This window comes from Trachurus trachurus (genome assembly GCF_905171665.1).
Source record: "Trachurus trachurus genome assembly, chromosome: 8".
NCBI lineage: Eukaryota > Metazoa > Chordata > Actinopteri > Carangiformes > Carangidae > Trachurus > Trachurus trachurus.
Genome location: NC_139905.1, coordinates 20,846,528 through 20,866,795, shown reverse-complemented (window position 1 = coordinate 20,866,795; position 20,268 = coordinate 20,846,528).

Here is a 20,268-nt window from a genome sequence, read left to right as displayed (position 1 = left end):
TACGGGTGTCGTGGTGCCAATCTTGCAAGTTGCATGGTTTTCAGCCAAGAGGTGGAAGGCAGGGAGCCTCAATTTATTTATTTATTATTTATTTAACCATCACAATGACTCTTAAGCTGTTAAAGTGGTACAAATAAGCTAAAGTGAAATCTGGCACAGTTCCTCTTTAAACATGTCAGCCTAGTGTTTGATTTGGCTGCTGTCCTTCTGTCCTTGTTGTCTTTCACTGTAAAATTACACATTTCACTGGGATTAATTCATTAGCATTATCAAGACCTTACCTGACATGATCCTCAATTACTGTGGAACATCAAACCAGTTTCAAAGCTATTGTCTTGATGTTCAGAGTCATGATGACCTACATAGCAGAGACTGAACTTTACTGATTTTTCCACATTGTGATGAATGTTTTGACATCTGAACCTGGTCTCCTCATTTTATGATTGCTTTAGTTTAAAATAATTATGGTATTAACTTTGAACCTAGCTAGGGCTCTCCCATCCTGGCAGGAGTGTTCAGAAACATGACAGGACAGGTAAAACATCACCAAGCAGGTTTAAATGTGTGAGCATTATCCACTGATGGTTATTGTCCGATGATTGATGTGTGTGATGATGTGTTTGACAGCAACTGGCAGGGTAATAATCTACTGCCGTTTTTGATATAGGAGGAGGAATGGGTTCATTTCAGGTCTCTGGTCAAACCATATACTTAAAGGTTAAACACACAAAAAACTGTCTTTTCAGTCATACCACAAACAAGCACGCACACAGACACACACAAGGAGGGAGAGAGAGAGAGCGACAGAGTTAATGGTGAAGGGGGGAGTTGTTGGAAAGCCCAACAGGTCACGTGGCAAAGGTGTGGGTGTTTTTCATAGGTATGGAGTGGGTGTGTTTAGGTCACACCTGTCGGGCGGTGCCATTGTCACTCAAACTCACATTATCTCTCAGACTGGCGACGACTTCACTTGGCGGCAGGATGACAGCGGCCGGGTGTTAATGCACCATGTCCGGTCACAGGAATTTCAAGGTTGACCTCAGCAGCGGACCACATCATGTACTGACTACCACGTCACGAGGAGAAGTGCTGAGCTGCTTCACAGCACTTTAATTGTCTTCACCCAGAGCCTGGATAAGTTCAGGAGGAGAAAGTGTCCCGTGAGATTTGTTGGCTTCCTAAAGTTTTGTTGTTCTTTTTTTCTTCAGTGTTTTGGGCTCTAGACATGGCTCTGTCCCAGATACAGTGCCTCGACGATAACCATGTGAACCCGCGGACGCACGAGTCCAAACCGGAGTTTTTATACTGCGAAGACCAGCGGCTCGCGCTGGAGGCTCTCCTCCGGGATGGTCGCGAGGCGTTTTTCAAGTACCTGCAGGACCGCGGCCTACGGGGTTTCCTGTCGGACCCGGAGCTGGACGCCCTTGTCGGGGAGTTGGAGACCTATGACCCGGGCTCTGAGCTGTTCCCGGGGAACGCGGGGGACGACGACCCCGCACTGTCACTGCATTACTGGCCCGACCTCTCGGACACATCTGTACCCCAAATGGACCTGGGCTGGCCGGACTGCGATGCTTATCGGGGGGTGACGCGCACCACAGTTTACACGCAGCCTCCCCTGGATGGTGGGGCGCACATCAAAGAGGTTGTTAGAAAAATGATTGCGCAGGCGCAAAAGGTATGTTGGACCAGTGGTTCTGGACACTCACTTTACAACTATTGGGCTATATACAGTAGTACATTTTACTTTCTTAAAGCATGCAAAGCACTCAAAGCATTTAAAGCCACTTCAAATGTCAATATTTTACCTATGGGCCAAGATATGCTTGGGGTCTCGGTCCAAGTCTGGCCCATATACTGGAAGATTTTTATAGTGTGCTCCAAAATTGGTCCAGATAGGATCTGTAGTGTATGCGGGCCAGATTTGGACAGTGGAACTGGGCATAAACTGGTCTAGGAGAAAACAAGCATGCGGGCCAGATTTGTTTTTCTATCTGGGACTAAAAATGACCAATAATAAGGCAGCTACAGTCAAGTCAGTTGAGGTTGTTTTTCCTTTATTTACTGGCTTTATAATGAAATATTAATGTCTATTAAGCAATGTCTGCTTGCTGGGTATTTCTTCTACATGTGTGCATCTGTGCTGTTTCTATGCTCTTTGGCTCTGATGTGTTGCATCAAAGCAGTCCGTCCTATCATCCTGTCATAATGTAAACCCATGCAACTCTTGCTCAAGTTTCATGGCTGGATAAATGTCTAAATATTGGTTCTCAATCAGTGAAAGAATCCCACAGGCCTCTGAAATGCTCTAATGACGGTTGACTTTCAGGGATTTATCAGCTGCTTATTTATGTGATCTATATTCATTCTAAAGATTACCTGTAATGTTGACACTATGTGAGCACTGAGCAGCCATGGCTCTGGGAGAGTATGAGGTCAGAGTACAGGCTGCAATCAAGAGTAAAGTGCAACTTGTTTTATCAGGGACTGAAAGAAGCAACACAGGAGCGTTATGCTGGATATTTGCATATGTGTGTGACTGGCAGGGTGCATGTGCATGTGAGTGTGTGCTTGTCTGGGTTCTTGCAGCTGACTCATCTTAGGGCACAAGTTTATGACGTTTTATTTCAGGGAAGCTTTTCTCAGTGGCATGTGTTTTTTCACTGGAACATCCTATGGGCGTTTTTCTTGGAGAGATTCCAACAGGGAAAACAGATATGGTTCATATACGAGGAGACCAAAGCTCTTAATTATTGCCTTAGAGTTTCTTTTTGTACAGGGGAAATCTTGTGATCATGTCTCACTCAAACACCTGGAACTTGAATCTTATGCCAAAAGAGGGTAAACACTAATGTTTGCATGCACAAATATAGGACTTGACAGTGACATCAGCGCTGTGGCTATGACAGCTGTGTGCATGTACTCATACATTTGCATGCAGAAACTACAGTATGCATTCACATCTGTATTTTCCAATGTGAGGGAACTAATTTTGTGTGTCCATGTGTGTGTGTCCAGGTGATAGCAGTGGTGATGGACGTCTTCACTGATGTAGACATCTTTAGAGATTTGCTAGATGCAGGTTTCAAGAGGAGGGTGTCTGTCTACATCCTGCTGGAACACACAACACTACCTCATTTCCTGTCCATGTGTCAGAGGGCCAACATGCACATTGGACACCTCAAGGTGAGTCAGCATCTCCCCCTCTATCAGTTTGGCCCCAAGTCAGAAAATGAAAAGCCTTCATCCAGTTGAGTCAAAATGTCATCAGTGTTTAATGGATTGTTATACTTCCATTGCACAAGTGAAAATTGTAATCTTCTAAGGATTGAGTGATACTGACCAACAAGTATCACCATTTTTGGGTTCCACCTGATATAAGATTTCCAAAAATTTACATTCAGTTCCTTAAGGGATAGTTCAACATTTTGGCAAATCTTGTGGACAAGTTGTGACCTGCACATTCACCACGCTATGAGATAATAAGGGAACGTTATGAGACAGAGTTGTTTTAGAGGCAAATACAGAGACTGCTTGCCGAAAAACTGTCCCTGACGGGAACACGTATCAGCGGTTTTGCATGAATTTACTTTGAAAAGCCTGGTGAATGTGCAGGTCACAACTTGTCCACAACAGTGTTTTGGAGTTGTTGGATTGTGTATTTGATGAGTATGATGAGGGTAACCAAGAAATACCATGAGCCTCCGTAGTGTAGCTCTGAGCAGCTCGCGGCTCTGCTCCACCGTTCTAAAAATAGCCTGCACCGACAATTAAAGGTAACAAACCTACTCCTAATACTATAAGGATTATGGCAATGGGCTAATTTGCCAAAATGTTGAACTATCCCTTCAAGGTATAAATAGTTATCTTATTTGATCTTTAGCTACCAGGGAGAATTCCAGATTATAAGGAAATGCAGAGGGATTAGTTTTAAAATACACGCTTTTGTGCAAAAGAGAATCATTTCGATCTCAGACTGAAATACACAACAAGATGACAAAGAGTACAATGAGTATAAATCATTTTGTGAAAGAAAGATGTGCAATTTTCGCATGGGTAAGTGAAAGCACATGCAGATGGCATGTGCTTTCACTTACCATGCATCTCTCTCTCTCTCTCTCTCTCTCTCTCTCTCTCTCTCTCTCTCTCTCTCTCTCTCTCAAACACACACACACACACATACACACAAGGATTCAAACAACAAGCAAAGCCTGACAGCTGGCACTGTACCATATGAACATTTTACCTCATGTGTACCTTGAATGTTCTTCGCCATAACTGGCCATTTACAATGAAAAACACATTGTATTACAGATCAGAGTTTCAAGTTTCGAGTCGGGACAAGTGATAATACAACCGTGTTTTTGGTTAAATCAATTATTAAGACATAAATCTTTTTATTAAGCTGCCAAACCAGCAAACATAATTATCTGTCTCAAGTCAGCCAATACAAATATCTCTGGAGATGTGTCATTATCTCCCAAGAACAGCATATGATACATAATGGTTAGCAGCATCTCACAGTTTTTAACTTTTTAATTGCTTGTCCTCCTTCCTCTCAGGAGAAAGTTTAGAAAATGGTACATCCATTAGATGCTCCCAAGGTGTTAAACTAATTATGTTCAAAATGATACTTAGTGTGGAGTATACACAGCTTAACAGGCAGAAGAAAGACACCATTTTGTTAATTAATAAACGTATTTCAGCACAAGTTATCTGTACATTGGGGTTTATCTGTACATGGTGAAACTACTGACTCACACTTATGCATTGTGGAGATATAAAGGAACAGATACAGGCACAGATTAATGTAACACACAAACACAAACACGCACACACAAAGACTATCTCCCCTCTGTCATTTTAATGCCTTGGAATAACTAAAGTGAAACACCAAGAGAGTAACAGCCTGACAGACATTCAGTACCATCTGGATAAGAATTGGATTATAAGCACAACAGCAGAAAGTCCCACATGTCTTAAGTGGCAGTTTGTTTTTTATACATATAAACATATTGTTTATATGACAAGTGAGTGAGGCAGTAAAGCAAGTTTATTTCACTATCTGCCAGAATCATGTGCAAACCTGTCCACAGCGAAACAGCTGCACAGTTCCAATTTAGCCTCAAGTTACTAGATATATACATTAAACACATATTTCATAGCAGAAAATATAGCCCACGCAATGACTTTCTTTAATGGTTTTTGCAAGAATGGATATGTTATAACTGGAAGGTTTTTTTTGGTATAGGCTACTGTACAACTTCCACATGACACACCTGACGCACATCAGAGCACATTAACTGTGACAGCTGGTTGATGTGTATTCGTTAGCTGTGTGGCTGACAGAGTTGTGTGTCAAGAAGCAGATTCAGTGTTAAATGGCGCTCGGTGAGGTGTGTTTGACAGCTGACGTAGGTAGAGCGTACTTGGTCACAACAACTTCATATTTTACTCTGTAAGCAGCAGCGTCTGAAGCAGATCTGGGTTTTTTTTCCAAAGAGAAGCGTATACAGCAATCTACATAACAAGTGGTTCTCCGGCATAATGGAAGCTGTTGGTACTATGTTGTATCCCAGGAAATTTGGTAGCCAAATGATAGCTGTACTGAGCAGTTAACATGAAATTTCCCCAAGTAACAAGTCTGTCATAGAGCTATTAGCTTTGGCTGCTGAATGACAGGTGGATTGTCAGGAAGCAGAGAGGACAAGTGTGACAGTTAGACAGCAGATAGTATCGGGGGGGTTTATGCAGGCAAATAGGCGCCTGGTTTTGGATATATTACATTTTTATTACAGTGACCCTTCAACCTGATAACCTGTGGACTTAAGAGATGGATATTTTCACAAAATCCACATTATCTCTATTTATGACACTATGTACTTTGTGATCAAAGCTCATTAGCTGGTTGTATTTTCACATGAAATCTTGTTATGACAACTTAAGTGCTCATCATCCACAGCTTGCAGGTGAACACACACAAAAGCAATTTACTGATTTTATCTAATCAGGTAGCCAAAGGAATGTTCTGAGGGAAAGAGAAAGCCAAGGGAGGGGCAAAAACAAGTGTTTCTTGAAGGAAGAAAGCCATAATCTGATTTATTGAGATAACTGGTTATATCATATATAACTACAAAGTTAACATCAAAGGTCAGGGCATGTCCGATCCAAGAGACCTGGCACAAGGTTGCATCTTTCAGAGGCCCTAAAGGCTAGACTGAACCTGTGCTCCACCCAAATGAGACGGTCTAAGTCTAAACCTAAAACAACCAAAAATAGTGGTCTGTTTAGGTGTCCCCGGGGCAAATCAGTGAGTCAAACATGTCCATGGGTAATGGCAACTACAGCCAGCCACATAAACGAAATTCATCCGTAAGAGTTGTTAACTGTCAACATAACCAGGCGCCAAGAACAAACAGGAGTTTCCTGGTTCCCCGAGGGCTACCACTGTCACTACCACTGACAATGACAAACAAGAACCAATACCTTGAAACACTTGAATCACATCATTTCCAGTTGGTTTAAGTTCATTTAACAAATTTGTACAGGCAATGGCTTATGTGACACTGAACACTGACAATAGATCCGTCATGTCACAATGGCTGCATATTTCTGATGCGTGTGGAAGAGCTTTTTAATAGGACACATTTTTGGCCCGTAATGACACATTCCATTAAGAAATACAGACGTTGGAGTCAACAGAGATGTAGCTTTTGAATTCTTGATGCTTATTCTTCACATTATCTTCCTTACTCACTTCTGGGCTGTCCTAAAGAAATTAAGGAAGTAACAAAGAAACATCAAGACATTTAACAGAGTCTTTAATCTCGAGCGACCTTTCATGTCTGGTCTCTTATCTAAAACATCGTAAAAGTTTTTTTATGAGCACAACAGTGTACACCATTACACCCACTTATTATCATGAATCTTGGCTCAGCCACTCACTAAATATATTTCTTTATAGCCATAGTTTCACACCTGAAAACCAATCACAATATGTTGTGTTTACATGTGCATGATACAGAAAAGTAAATAAATAAACAAATGAATATGGTTATGCAATGTGCAACACACATACTCTACACATGTAGGGCAACTTTACATAAAGGCTTAGTGAACAAATTCTATAGACGATATTAAATATTATACTTATATTCTCATTTCTGTGATTGTAGCATTGAGCAGCCATTAAGGTCTATGGAGATTGTTGCAAAAGCAACCAGCATCTATCAGCTGTTCAGTTTTCTTTCATCTTTGCCTTCATGACTGACAACTGACCCCTGTGGGACACTAGAGTTTATTCTTTAAATATTTCTGACACTATAGCCTGCTGTGTTTTCCTGACAAATAGGTAAAACAGACAAGTTCCAACAAAGCCCAAAAAGTTGGTCAAGATTATCAAGAATGGTGAAATAGCTGGGATCAAGATACTGAAACCATGGCATGTTGTGGGTTGTGTAAGATTTAATCACAGCGCTTACCCTGGATGTGGTATGTGTAGTTGTTCAGCAGTTTGAAAATGTCAAGCAGTCTGCTGGCAGTAAAGTGGGGAATTGCTGTTGCTACTTTCTCTGTGTAAAAACCCTTTGTAATAATGATGCTGATAAAAGTACCAAAAGTTTATACACTAAGCAGTTGTCCTAAATGGTAGTTTTTGCACTTTTTTATTACATGCAGGCCGATCATCAAACACTGAACAAGTGTTCAAAGCACAATAAGATCACATCATCTTTGTTCTTTCTATACTTGACACCAGGGGTTATGAATCTTTGTTGTGGCTGTAATTCCAAGTAATCTTTCTTCTTCTTCTCTTAAATAAAATGGCACAATGTCATGATGGAGATGGATTAACTGTTGTGTATGTTGTGCAGCCTTACATTACACAGATGGCAGATGATGAGGGATGATGAATATCTTTTTGTGTGTGTGTGTGTTACAGCACCTTCGCGTTCGCTGTGCTGAAGGCGGAGACTTCTTCACTCGGTCGTGCACCAGGGTCAAAGGAAAACTGGGGCACAGATTTATGTTCATAGATGGAGACAAAGCAATGTCTGGGTCGTACAGGTAAGTGTTCTTTTGTGTGTGCGCATTGGTGTGTGTACGTGCATTTGTTTGTGTATGTGCATGAGGGTGTGAGAGGGAGATAAACTGACTGAAAGAAAAACAGATTATCTCTTTGTGCTCCACCTCTCTTTGGTCCAATGAACACTGGATATGAATAAAGAATGCACTATGTCCATCGTGTAGCATTCCCTACAAACTAGATAAACTGGTTGGGCGCATATCCAGTGTTTAAGAGAAATCAATGTGCGTATAGTACAGTTTCTACTTAAGTGGCACATGACACATTTATTTTAGGCTCTGTACTTAAGGTTAATTTCACACACGTAAACATCTGCATCACACACACACACACACACACACACACACACACACACACACACACACACACACACACACACACACACACACACACACACACACACACACACACTGAGTCATGACATCTGACATCTGAGTTTCTCCAGAAAATGATAGGACAGATATATTACTTGACAAACTATGTAATGTGAGAAGTTGCCTAATTGTTCAGTTATTGCTGTTTACTTGGACACCGTATATTTTCATGGATATGGCGGGGTCTAATTTTGTTTGCTTTGTTTTGCGTAGTTTCACTTGGATGTCCTCGAGGCTGGACAGAAACCTCATCACCGTTATTACAGGCCAGGCAGTGGAGGCCTTCGACCGGCTGTTTCGCTTCCTTTTTGCGAACTCAAGGTCCATTGACCTCCGGCAGGTCACCACAGAGCCAGAACCTGAGCAGGAGCCTCTCCCACTGGTTGCTCCTGCCCTGCCTGCTGCTGCTCTTGCTAGGAAACTGTACAGCCCCAAATATTCTCTGGTTGTTTCTGGCAATCCCAGCTCGATTACTTCTTCTGGCCAAAACAGCCTCAAAGATTCAGTGAACACCAAGGACCTGAACACCAAGAGGAGGAGGAAGAGGAAGGAAGACAGTATACAGGAGGCTCCTCCCCTCCATCCTGGACTTGTTGGTTTAGAAAAGGCGCAGCTGATCCCATACCTGCCCACCTGGCCAGAGCCTGACCCCCCCAGTGATGTAATTGGTTTCATTAACATTCGGGATGCCAGCAGACCAACGCAGGTCCATCTGCAGCGATCTGAGATGTTTGAAACAAGTCAAGCGATCAGGTTCAGCAGTCCATTCAGCATGCCCGAGGAAACCCTGCCAGAGGTTGCCCAACCCAGACAGTTTACTGCTAAACACCAGGAGGTGAACAAACCAAGTGGGAAACAAGCAGGAGAGTCTGTGGTGGACAAAGTTCAGTCAACACAATGCACTGAAGATCCTGGTGACAAGTCTAAACTTGACAAAGACACAACTGAGACTAAACTGCATTCAGACACACCCACCAACCAAGATGGAGACCACAACACCACACCTCACCTCAGTGCAACCACGCCTTGTCTGTCCAGTGATGGGACATCCACTCCTAACGATACTCCAAAAGAAACAAAGACTAGTGTAAATGCAGAGTATGGTGATGAGTACAGGACTCTGCAGTTGAGCATCCTCACCAACTCAAACTCAAACTCAAACTCGGAACAACACACAAAAACAAAGACAGAGCTGTCACAGACAGATTCAAACACACAGGATGTTTATATTCAGCCACAAAGCTCCTCTAAAATGACTCCCACTGACCACAGCCACACTTCCTCTGTCAGCTCCATCTCCCCCTCTCCAAAAAATAATAATAATAATAACAATTTCGATTTATATAGCGCCTTTCAAGACACCCAAGGAAGGACCAAAAAGCATATCCCTGTTCCTGCAGAGGACTCAAGGACAGCGAACATTTCCACGAATGAGCCTCTGGCCTGCATATCCTCTTCTTTGACCTCAACTCCTCCCATCCCTAAACCTCGAACTGTCCAGCTGGTTTTCAGAGAGGACAGCACCAGCAACGGCATGACGCTGCCTAAGATCAGTGTTGTCAGTCCTGAGAGACACGCCAGCCCGGAGCCACCAGTGGTCAACAGTAAGCCAGATGTGGCAAATTTGGTGCACACACCACAAGAAAAAGACCTGGAGATGGTCCCACAAGCACAGAACGGCAGTGGAAACAAAAGAGAAGCTGAAAAACACAGTGAGGACACAGAAAATCCTGAAGAAGTTCCACAGGAAACGCAGAATGTGACTTCCCCTGAGATAAAGCATGAGGAAACAGTTGGACTGCAAGATGACAGAGCAGAAGTGCAATCAGCCTCTGAAACCAAACCACAGGCCCGATCAGATCTTTTGATTTCTGATGCAGCAAAGGCAGATAGTGTGAATATTCAAGAAATAATTCTGAAACGAGTTGAGCCAAAGAGTTTGACGTCAACAGATTGCAAAATAAACCCAAAGACAGAAACAGACAGTGAAGCCACAGCACAGAATGACATTGAGGCCCCAGAAAAAACCCTCACAAGTTGTGAGTTTTCTGAAGTGGCAAATGAAAAAAGTGAGAATGTGATACAAGGCAAAACAAACCATGTGAGAGCTCAAGAACCCCAGAGAATATCATATTGTGAGGAGAATCCAGCTGATTCAGATGTGTTGGAAACTGTGGACTCTCCCTCACCCTCCCCTGCTTCTGCCGTAAATAACAGTGAGACGGATATGACAAAGCAGAACACACACGTCGATTTTACTTCTCGAGATACCCGGCAGACCCCCAAAACACGGGAAAGCACACACACACCTGAAAGACCCCTGCTCTTGCATGTCTACGACACACACGTGCCAGACCTGCGTTCGGCGACACACACGCGAGAACTGCGTCCCGTCAATGCCCCGGCACGCACTCCAGCCCTAGACAGATTTTATTCATGCATGTCCATCCCAGACTTACAGACCCACACGTCTGTCGGTCCAGATTTCCGAATGCTTACGCCCACCAGTGACGGGTCAAGGGAGGACTCCACTCCCACTTCCACCACTTCGGAGGAGTTTTATGAATGTAGTGACACTCCTTTCCATGACCCAGCTTTTCGCACCAATGGGACGCAGGTGGATAATGAAAACATGACACTAACAAATACCCCAAATGCTACAACCAGCACCACCACTACCACTAGGCCTGTATGTATCGGTAATACCACTAGTGATGAAACACAGAGTTCCTCTGGGCCTTCACGACCTTCCACTTCTCCCTCCTCACCTGAGAAAGTGGAAACAGGAGAGGAGACAGAGGACACCAATGAAGAGAATGACAAGGGGAAGAAACTGAGTTTAGCAGAGAAGAAGACAGAGCGAGACTCCACGGTGGTGAAGAAGAGAGGCGGACCCAGTGGAGTGGAGAGACGAGACGGACCACAGTCAACAAAAGACATCAGCAAACAGAAGGTATGAACAGTTCTCATCTTCATATTCAAAATATTTTTTAATCTAACTAAAAACAGTACAAACCGTTTTATGTAATCACAATTAATTCTGTTTTCTAAACACTAGTGACATACTAGTTAAGCACAGAGGTGTAGGCTACATTTCGTCAAAAAGTTATCAAAGTAATAAAGGTTTAAAATCGTTTTTACCTGGTTGGCAGTGAAAATGAAGGTTTATTAATATTAACATGTTATTTGTTGAGTTGATTAAGGTAGTTTCTGAACAGCACATTTATTTCTCGATCTGTTTTTCAATACACTCCACTATCACAAAAATAAGACTGAAAAAATAATAATTTCAAGTTTAAAGAGTTTAAGACTGATACTGGACCGATACACGCACCGTAGACTGTGGCTCTGTAAACTAGATATGAAGCTAGCTTAACAGACTGGAAACAGTTAATCTGGTGTACAGAGCATCCACAGGTAACAATATCACAACTTTTGTAGCTCACTGATTAACATGTTTTTGAAGTTTTATTTTTGAGTGAGTTATCCAGTGAGTCGTACCGGTCCAGTCGTACCTATTTGCCTTTGCATGACAATAGCCATGTTTCCATCCACCTATTTTAATGCACAAAAAACCTGAGTGGAAACACCAAATATGCACATCACATTTTTTTGTGCAAAGAGTAGGTGGAAAATTTGCTGTATCCATACAGATAAATGCGCTTTAGTGCTATTAAAACGGATAAGCGAACAGGTTATGTGCGCAAGTGATGACGTGTACCTACGTTCCCATGTATAGGGACGGCGACAACGTGCCGGTATTGTGGCCATCTGGGCAGCCATTGCTATAGCAACCGTTTGCCTTCTCCGACGTCTCTGAACTGCTCCTAACACGGCCAAGTAAGCAGACATGGCTGTTATTATAACTCTTCCAAGACCACATGTCTGGAATATTATTTCTTCAAAACTCTCCATTATCTTCTCTCTTTTGCCACCTTGTTTTCCCTTAGCCACGGCTTTCCCGTTTGTTTACCTTTTTGTCATCGTGCTTATGACGTCATCACGTGCACCGTCTTCTTTTTCCTGCAGATTGGCAGCGGAATTGAGAATTAGTGCATAACTGCGGCAGATGGAAATGTGTACAAATGTGCTTTTCCGCTTACCGCAGTAAAAAAAAATTGCTTAGGATTTGGGATACAAATTGGATGGAAACATGACTAATGACTCCCTGCTGATGCATACATAATTAACATATTTTGTCATTTTACACTCATCTTTAGAGTTGCTGGTAGGTGGCTTATGTTTCCTTAACACAAAGTCAAAGTGTTATAATTTAAACTATTTCCCCATTTTCAGTGATTGGGCAAAGCTATCTATCTACCTATCTGTCTGTCTATGAAGTGCAATGTACAAGCTCCTGTCTGTGTCTAGGTCCTGTGAGTATGCACCAGCAGAGCATCACTAAGTCGAAACACACGACACTGGTTCATAATTGAACAAGGTGACTGTGTGTGAATTAAAGTGACATACTTTTAATGAAGCGGCACGCATGCTCGCACTGGTGAAATATTAATGAGTCTGTAAAAGATTTATAGTCCCACGTCCAACTCGCTCACTGTTGCCCTGAGTCTACACTTTTCATCTAACAATAGTGTGTTGAAGTCAGTGAGGTGTTGAGGTGGCATGTTTTAACTCAGGTCAGTCATGTAATATTAACACAAGTGACAGTAAAACAGAGCTCTCATTTGCACCCAGGAACCTCTCTTTTCCATTTGCAACAAAGCTGTTATATCACTCAGCAATTCTTCTGAGAGTTGTCAAATTGTCAGTATATTGCAAGCACACTCTTGTATAGTAAACCCTAAATCTTATCTTCTCTTCCATCCTCATGTCAAGAGAGGAGCATCCTCCCCTTCTCGACCATCCAGACCCCTCTCAGCCACCCAGCCAGTAGGAGCTCAGGCTCAGGAAAACCACCAGCCGAACCAAGCAGAAAGCAAGGCATCTCAGGAGAGTTCCCAGGTCTTGATAAACGCCTCACCTCCTCGCAAAGCTCCCTCCAGGCCACCGCCTCCAACGGCAGCGGGTGCTGTCAAGTCTGCGCCTGTGCGGAAGCAGGGCGAGGTATCCCAGCAGGTCGAGAGCAAGTCACAAACTGGACAGTCACAGAATAAACATCCTAGCCAAAAACCTCGGACCTCCTCTCTCAGCACAAATTCGAACGTGGATTTGAAGAATCAGGCGGTAGAGCAGGAAGAGGGAAAGGCTCCATTCAACTTCACCTTTGGCAGGTTGTACACGCTTAAAGACCTGAAGGACAAGATGAGCAAGCTGCCAGCGAGGAGTAAGAAAAGCAAGACCAGCTCTCCAGGACAAGGACACAAGAGCACAAGCTAGTCCTGTCATGTCTTTCCAAAGCAGGCCTGCCCTCATTTTTGGTACGCTCACCTTCAAGAAAAGCTTCATAAGGTCATGACCTGGTAACACAGAGTGGACTCTACTTTAAGGTCTAAACTATGACCCATTACTTGTCTGGTTGACCTGCTGCTGTCTCATCTAATGGAGTGTGATGAGTACAAGTTGATTTCTACATGGCAGTTATCAGGATGAAACCACCCATGTGCATTATGATAATCTTTACTGAACCAAAGCAAGTGTGACTGGAGAAGAGTTTGTCTTCCTCTATGTTTCTTTTTTTTTAACAGACTCATACTCAGATGCCTTCATCTTAAACCTTCCAACATTCTTCTCATGTTGAATACCAAACTGCCCGACTGACTGAACTCTGAGCTTTGTTCTTTTGGAGGTCGTAGCCTTTGACGTTACCAAAAGGCTGTGATGTCTGGAGTTGAAACACAGGTGCCTCTTTGAAATGATTGTGATGCTACCAAAAGTCAGTCGGTCAGCCTCCAAATTTCTCATTGTTTTTTCACCTATCTGACATCAGTTATCAAAAACTGAATACAGATTTATTGCGAAACTTTTGTAAATCTCCAGGATCAACCAAAAACCATATAGACCAAGAATGTATATAGATCATGTAAAGCACACCCAAATGTTTGGCTTTTCCATCGGTGCTGCTTCATTGCACATTGAATAGGCTGCTTTGGTCTTGTGTCATTCAACTGTTATGTGACAAAGATGAACTGTTGTTCTACATTAACCACTCTGTACAGTATTTCATCAGCCCTGGGACTTACCTCAGCAAATGTGAACGTTGTGCATCTGTGTTTACAGTAAACTGTTTGAGCGACTGAGTGTAAATGTACAGACCTACTGTATCTATAGATTACTGCACTTTGTGTGATACTGAACAATGTGTTAAACTACTGACAGTAACTCTCCCAACATGGTGTTCTCCACCACCGCTTCACATCCTGTGTGGACTGGCTTCTATTGTGACAGATAAACCCTAACAGAAAAAAAGTTGATATTGTTTTATGGGTCGAATGGGAGCATTTGACCCACGTCTGTTTCGTAAGTTTGTCATCTTTTGTGTATTCAAAAAGTGTTTACGATGCCAATTTGAATAATGAAACTGTTAATGTGATATGTTGTCTGATTGACTTTGACATCTAAGACCTTTATTTTGGCCATTTTGTATTTTTCCATTATGGGCTGTACATTGAAAGACTAAAGCAGACAAGTTATTGATTTTTTTTCTTTGTTTACACAAAATCCTATTTACATTTAAAATGCTTTTAGCCCAGAAGACAAAGTCACAGCAACTGCGGCCAAAAGAAAGTGAGAGTTATTTGCAGAGACGAGCTGTCAACACTGCGCAGGACAGACAGGTTTGTGACAGCAGATTGCGACGACAATTAGTTTTTTTGAAGGAAACATGGAGAGTTGCTGTTTGCAGGACAAATAAACTCATCAGTAACATCAAAGATGTTTATATGATTCATATATTGTCAAGCAGTAAAATGTCTATTTACAATGTGAAAGATGACACGAGCTGCAGTCCGTCACGTTGCCATGGGAGATGCACATTATCGTGCAGACTTACTGAATGTTTGTTTGTGTCTTTATTACTAAACCAGCACTGTTTGTTACAGCGGGTGGTTACAACTGTCATGTTGTAGTGTGTGTTTACAAATGTTTAAATTTTTTACTTTTTGCTTTTTTCTTTTTCCAAAGTAGAATTGATAACCTTTTTTCATAAAATAAAGATTATAGAGCTGAAAACTGAGCACCATACAGGATGACGTTTTTATCCTTCCCTTTATAATAAAGGTTCATATATATACAGTATATAAGAAAATGACAGGTATGATTTGTTTGAAGTTGTCTGTTCTGACTGAGGTACACCAATCAGGCATTACATCAAAACCGATTAGGCTATTGTTTTTGTTGATAAGCTTGATTGGTAGATCCATGTTCTGTTTTAAGACTTTATTTTTAAAGATTAGTTGTAGTTTCCATGATTTTCTCCAGCTTCACTTGTCTTATAAACTCAGATAAGTTTATAAGTTTATATGATTGACTGACTCAACTCACCTGAATTTGCATACAAGAGGAAAATTAAACAGAAGGGAGATCTCTTTATAGCAGGTAAACATGCTGTGAAAACAACACACACACACTAACTTTCAGGCTGCTAATTATTCCTCATGTGGCTTCTCTCCACACGTGAGGAGTAAAGTTCATCTGAATCCTGAAATAAAACTACACAGTTTCATGTGATATTATTGAGATGTGAACACATCATAGTCACAAACGCTGCTACAAATGTGACTTATATTTAGCTGAATACCAATTAGAAGCATTATTTTCATTAATCAGTTTTGTTGATCTTGATTTCATGTTTTGCATTTTCCCCAGAAAACTGAAACAAATTATACAAAAACTAATGGAAGTTTCTAAAGTTTATTTCATGAAGTGAAGGGTTAATATGATTTTGTTTACCCGTCCAGACAGTGAGCCAGTGTCAGAATGTAAGAACCACAACATGAACAAAAATTCATAGCCATATAGACATGAGATGAAATATGCTTTATGAATAGTTTTCTAGGTCACGCATCCAGATTTAGAATGAGTCAGAGGCAGTCAAACACACACACACACACTCATATCACACAAGAAGGATGTGGAGGGGGTGGGGGAGGAGGTGGTGGTGGTGGTGATTGAGATGCAGAAAGCGGAGAGATAGAAAAAGAGAGGGAAACAGACAATCCCTCCTTATCTGAAGTGACTGAGAGGCAAAAAGAAACTGAATAAAGCAAGAGGCAGGGAATGATGGAGGGTCGGAAATACACATAAGAGACACAGGAACATGAAGTCTGCAAAATAAAACTGTCGACTTCAGCACGGCCCGTAGCTAACAGAGTCCGCTGAGCAAGTCTCTGTGGGCTAATTCTGATATTTCCATTTAAAGACTTGAAGTAAACCCATGAGATATTTAGCTTAGATTCAGGCTGTTAGTCCAGCTGTGGAACACTTTACAGCCTTGTGTGGTGTAAATCCTAATGTTGTTTTTAGCCAATAGGAATACATTGTGCGTTTGTTGGACCTATATTCAGCTGTGGAGAAATATTCAATAGGTGATGTACAGCAGCAAGACTGAGAGTATGAGGGATTGACTCAAAATGAACAACAGCGCTCAGGTTGATGATAATTAAGGAACATGACAGTTCATTATTGGGTTTGGTCTTTTCATAAGATTGTTGGCAGTGACAGAAATATAGAATATATGGACAACTTTGTATTGTTGTGTGCTGTTTACAAAGCAGACAAAACAAAAGGAAGATAAAGAATACATTTCATTAACAATTACAGAATAAAGACAAACTCGCTGTATTTTCTTGTCTGGTGGTTGTGTTTACTGCTCACTGTTATCTCTGTCTGCAACCACTAAATTCAAAAAATGAGCAAGGAGGAGCCTAGATGGTATTTAGATGGGATGGGCAGCCACCCCAAAAAAAGAGAGCTAACTGTGATGTGAATGTGAAGCAGACCTGGGGAACCTGTTCTGTCAAACCTGTACTGTCAACGTTAACTAGGACTCAACACACTGCAACACTCCATTAGATATCCTACTCATGTCGAACCTCATGCAAATCTCTCTACTGGTAAAATCTCACACACATGTGCACACACACACTTGCCTTCATGAAAGAGGAAGGTCTCGTCATGACTTGTTTTGTCATTGAGGATGATTGGACACCATGATAGCGGTGGCTCATACTCAGAATAGCACATACACATTCAAACACACTACAATTTAAATAGAAACTGCCCCCTCTCCCTCAGACCATCTATATGGAGATGAGAGACCGGGTTACCAGGCAGAGATACACACACACACTAAAGTGTCACATAGGGCTCATCGTAGCATCATCCACTCAGTTGAGTCCTCCAAGCTCATCATAAATGATAATGCCAGACTACCACTCAGCCCCAGGGGTCTCCATACAGACATGGATGACACAATGGGCTCTCTCTTTTTCTCTTCCAGTGTCTCTCTCTCTCTCATACACACACACAAAGCAATGACTCAGCCCTCTTTTGGGTCTCTCTGCTGCGTGGACTGCCCTTTGGGTCCTCCAGCTGCCGAGCAATTCGCGCACACACACGCACACGAACACACAGGCATTGGTGTGTGTGTGTTTAGGAAGGTGTAGGTGGACTACAAGCTTAGCCAAGGCGTCCTCTGATGTCAACAATTTCCGACACATGACATGAGTCATTCTCTAATTAGTGTATTTTTGTGCCAACTCGGCCCTCTGGGTAATGAAGTGCCCCATTGACCTGTTTGGACTTGATTAAAAACACACACACGTGTCAGTTCCATTGTCGTTATGTGACACTGGGTGTTGATGGAAGATAAAGACATTCAGTTTCATTGTCACCCCTTCATGGTATTTTTAATTTATTGCCTGTAGAGAAGCAACAGCTGGAGAAAGGTCAGTCCTATGGCCTCACATATAGGTGTGATCCATATAGGCTTTGCTATGAGGAAGTGACGGGAAACAAACATGCAAATTTAGTATGTGAAAGTTATGATAATGAATTCAAGATGGAGAAAAAAATTACAGAGTAAAGCCAATGGTTACTACGCAATCAGACCCACTGCATACCTCTCGATGCCATAGATATGAGATTTTCCAAATGGTTGGAAGAGTGGCTGGTGGTGGCATACGGAAATTCAAATCAATGTTTTTAACAACATGATGATTTTTTTTTTTTTGGTGGGGGGGGGGGGGGGGGGGGGGGGCTTTAATGGACAGTGCAGTTGTAGAGAGACAGGAAATGAGGAGACAGAGAGAGGGGGAACAAAATGCAGCCTCTGTATATGGGGCACCTGTGCAACCCACAGAGCTATACACTCCCCGAAATGTGTTTAATTTACACATCCAGACAACTGAAGCTGAAACAGCTTTGGATGAATGGGTATTTTGAAAGTCTGTGCCCTCACCTCAGGGGTGATTTTGTGAGAGGAAATGTAAGACTTTATGACCGCTGAAGCAACGTTAACATTGGAAAACCAAGACATAGAAATGTATGGTGGCAGTTTGCAGAGGTTCACCTGGTTACACAGCTGTACAGTTTCATCACCTGGCTGCAGCTATAGCTGTGGTCTGTCTGCTTTCCTCAGGAAACAAAGCGCACACTGGACTCAAATGCTGACTGCACAGACTTCATGCAGCACAACTCTCTCACGGTCTCATTTACTCTGGGGGGGCCGTGCAGCTTATAATACCATCTGACAGAGTGTCCAATACACTCAGACAGAAAATAGATAGTGGCACGGGATCAGCCCCCCGATTAGAGCTTAAAACAATATAGGCTGCGCTCTCTGCTGTAGTCAATGAAAAGGATTGTCACCCAGCTGCACCTCACCCAGGTGAATCATATGCCTCGATCCAAAGAGGGGAGGGCGTGAGAGGCAATTTACATACTTCACAGGTCATTCAGGTGTGCGGGCTTGTTGAGAAGGTTACAGCTCTGCGTCAAACTGGTTGCTTGACATTTAACGTCATATATTATACATGATAATTGTACTTTAGAAATGGAGGAAAATCCCATGACACATTTCATCAGGGTGAAAATATTTGTAGTGTGTAGGTTAGTTCATAACGAGAATATTTTTGAACTTACTCATTTTATAATCCGCACCTCCATTAGCATTGCGAAATGACGTTAGAATTACATATCACATTAAAGGCGTGTGCATTATGTGAAAAGTTTTTGAAATTGAAATAAAAAACAAAATGAAAAGGGCGCTCAGCTAGCAGCTCTGTTAGGCTGTGTTTAGCCTGTAGTAGTGCTTTAATGCTAGTCAGCACAATAATAAGCTACAGTGGACAGTGCTAACATGGTGTTTTGAGGTAGGCCTATAGCCAACTGTAAATCTAAAATCTTATTTGCTTCTTTTTTTTAATAATGTTTATTCGCCACATGGCATGGAAGAAAAGAGTGTCAGCCAACAGGAGACACTGTGGTTTGTTTTTATGACAGTGAAATCTAAATGACTCATAATTGACAGGTGTGTTTGAAAAAGAACAAAGTAATGATGGTACAACCACTGAACTGAGCCTTTGACTTCCTCCAGCACCGCTCACGTTTCTCAGCCAGTTGCAAAATGCAAACAATCATTCATCAGCTGATGAAAGTTATGGGTGCCACGCAGTTATTATTATTATTATTATTTTTTACAGCAGACATTCACCCCCAGTACGATTGAAACGCTGGCTAATGTCACACTGACACTTTGTACAGCTGCAGCACCGCGTTTTTTTGAAGGATGGACAGCAAATCTGTCTAAAAACTCGCTTGAGGATAACTGAGGTTTTCTTTGTTGTTTTGCATTATTGAAAAGTCTGTTGTAAGATAATATTTCAATCTCACTCTCACAACAACAGTGACATT